We start from the raw sequence: 3,630 nt of genomic DNA, 5'->3' as shown, positions 1-3,630 counted from the left end.
GAGGAGGAGGAAGAGGAAAGAGAAACTTGAGACCTTAACACTTTCTATTCCCTCTGCCTGAAATGTTCTTCCTCTAGAACCTTCCATATTCATGTTAATAACCAGGAAGAAAACAGAATTACTGTGTCTCTCTTCCTATTCTTTATTTTATCATTTTAGTTTTTATAATGCTTATCATTACTTGCAATTATCTCACTTATACTTTTGTGAGTTGTTGTTTGTTTGTTTGGACGATTGGTTGGTTGGTTTTGCATTTTTGTCTATTTGTACCCATTACAATGTATTTTCCTCCTGATCAGTCACTTACCTGTCTGTTCACTACTGACTGCATCCTCTGTTTCTTGTGGAACATAGAATATATTTAGTAAGTGCCTCTGTAACAACTATAATACAAGCACATGAAATGAACAAAAAGTATTAGATGGATTTGTAATATGAGTAGGTAAGATCACACAAACTCAAAATTCAAAGGAGGAAGCAATTAATATGAGGGGACTATCAGATGGACATGAACTCAAGTTCCTCCTTGGGCAGCATAAGCATTTGAATGAGTAAAAGACAGTCACCAACCCGCAGACACTTGGCAGCAGGGGAGGGTAAATATAGGGATGAGTATGCTTTGGCTCAGAACAGTGGACAGCCCAGTCTTCTGAAGACTGATGAAGTAAAACGTAAAGCTTCAGGAAGAACATAGAGATCCCTGAATGGTGAGTCTGGCATTTAAGGAGACATTTTTTCAGAGAGTAAATGCTTTTAAAATAAGAAAAATAGAAGTTTGTGCTGCATTGTCTTATATCAATGTGACACATGTTAGAGTTATCTGAAAGGGGGAACTTCAATTGAGAAAATATCTCCAAAAGATCTAGATGTAAGGCATTTCCTTAATTTTCTTAATTGATGGGAGAGGGCCCAGGTCATTGTGGGCAGTGCCATTCCTAAGATTCCTGGGTTCTGTATAAAAGGCAGACTGAGTAAGCCATGTGGAGGAAGTCATGGGGAGCAAATCAGTAATCAGCAACTCTCCATGGCCTCTGCATCAGCTCCTGCCTCCAGGTTCTTACCCTGTTTGAGTTCCTGTCTGGACTTCTTTCAATCATGGACTGTTATGTGAAAGTGTAAGCCAAATAAACCCTCTCCTCCCCAACATGCTTTTTGGTCAAGGTGTTTCATCACAGCAACAGAAACAAGAAGTAACACAGAGTTGTCAGGGAAACACACCATCATTTTATTTTCTTTAAGATCATTATCATTGGCATAGGAAATTCTAGAAAAAGCATAATAGGTAAAGAGAAGAGCAAATATTTAGAATCCAGGCCTTTATTTGGTAACAATATGGAATCTGACAATGAGGTATTCCCTTCTCTTCCCTTTCATGTGTGTTGTATACTATCAAACATACTGCACCTTAAATCTGGTCTGTAATTCCTCCACTATATCAAAAACTCATTTATGTAAGTAGTTCTCAAAACAAATCTACATGCAACAATTTCTTTCTCTCTTTTTTATTTTGTAGATCTAACATTACTGAATGGGTTTTTAGATAGCCCTGACTTGGTGGCATTTTCAATAGCCCCTAATCTTGCCTGACACAGTTTGGTGGCTATAAATCATGGAGGAAGTTTAAAGCAGGTTGTTGTATGGGAATGATAAGAGGTTTTTTTTCCTTTTCATCTTCAATTGTCTCTGAAGAAGCTCATATGAAAATAATTGTTGTTCAATTAACTTAACATCACTCTGTAATTGCAAAAAAGCAAAAAACAAAACAGAAATAACAAAAAAAACAAAAATAAACAAACAGAAAAACCATGCAGTTGCTTTGGTGACATTCTGAATGTTTCTATATTTTTAATTAAACAACCAAAAAAAACCCTACATGATATGGATTATCTTCACAACACAGATGAAGAAACTGAAGTTGAGAAGTAACTTGGCTAAATGTACAAAATTCATTCTGAGAAAGGAATTATTAGACAAGGAATCCCATCTCTTCTGCATCATCTCCTATAGATAACTTAATGCAGATTTAGTAACTAAAAGTTGTGTTGCTGCTGACCAACTCCCCTATCAGGTAGATTAGACTTAGAGAATTTATTGCCACTGTTAATTCTTCAAACTTACAAACATGCTCATGTACAGAAGTTCTCCTATTTTTATTTAAATTGACCATGTCCTCCAGCAAAACAAGTTCACAAAATAATGGTTAATCCACTTCAGAACTCTTGAAATATGCCATTTAACAAACCATGGCCAAGACATACTTCCTTTGCACCTCCTATGAAACAGCTAGTTAGCACTGCATTTCTGCAGAATACCGGGTCTTTTCCTAGAAGAAAGTGCAAGTTAGCACCATTGCCAAATGTGGAAGAATTAAAGTCTTTCCCTTTGGATGCTGCTAAATATGCTCAGCCAAAAACTGCAGCAAACTATACAGGTGTCACCAGAAAAGTCAGAAATGAGGTCTGTAAATTTGAGGGATACGGAAGGTTCCAGAAATAATAATAGAATCTTCTCGGGTATATTGCTGAGACTGCAGAGGAGATGTAAGAAGTCTAGTAAGAAACAGCATGTGTGTTAAAGCTTTAGAGATAGGTACTTCTCCAGCAGAGCCAGTACAGTATGTGAAGCAAATGAGGGAATGTGCACTGATTGCCATCTTAATTGTAAATTATTTCTGCCAGTTGGTTATTGTTTATACAACAAGATCAATTTTTGGTACAGGTGGTAGAAACACTAACACACTGTACTTCAAACGTTGACATGATGTTAGGTATAGGAATCATTCAAGTACAGGTTTGCTTAACTGTTGAACTGATATGAACACTGAATCTTAGCCAAAAGGGCAACTAGTGATTACATAACTGCTCTAACACAGGTAAGGTCAATAGTTTTCATTCAGAACACATGGACTTCATTTGTCGACTTTCTATAAGAGGTCAATGGAACATAGTATTCCTGTCATAGCATTTTATTTTTACAAAACTCTGGGGAAACATAGCTATTCCAGGATATGAGTGATTTCAGGGCTCAAGAAAGAAAAAAAACAGAGGCAGATGAATTAGGCTTACAGTGTAATGGAACATGCTTCAGCTCTTCATTGGACCATTCCCCAGGTGACTTCTCTAGTTTCTACAAAATGAATTAGGCCACTTAATTAGTGCTCCAGTTGCCTCTTAAGCCTTTAAAAGATCAGCAAAAATATAGCTGGTAATGTGCAAGATATGCACTGAATTCAAAAGGGAAAACTTAAAGAAAGTTGCTATACATTGCCACAAAATTAGTTTCTCCTTACTTGGTACCTTTATTTAATTTATACTTGCATCTACCGCAGGGATGAACTTAGTGCCTGCCCCCTGAAAAGGTACTTAAGTTTCTTATAACCAAATTGAAAGGAATTAATAGAAACAATCAATTGTAAAAATATTTAACTGTACATGTTACATCCTCACTATACTTTGGGCATCAAGTCATTGAACTCATGCAGCTTTTAATGTGAAAACTGAAGCTACCCAAGGTTTCCTAGTAACAGAACAAGTAACTAAACTGCCAACCATACTGACTACATTTTAATCACCACAGGAGCTGATATCATAATGTTAATAGAAACTTTTGGAAACCTCCCTTTTATATAGC

This window comes from Grammomys surdaster, unplaced genomic scaffold, assembly GCF_004785775.1.
Source record: "Grammomys surdaster isolate TR1022 unplaced genomic scaffold, NIH_TR_1.0 61, whole genome shotgun sequence".
Taxonomy (NCBI): Eukaryota; Metazoa; Chordata; class Mammalia; order Rodentia; family Muridae; genus Grammomys; species Grammomys surdaster.
This window is presented reverse-complemented; position numbering follows the sequence as displayed.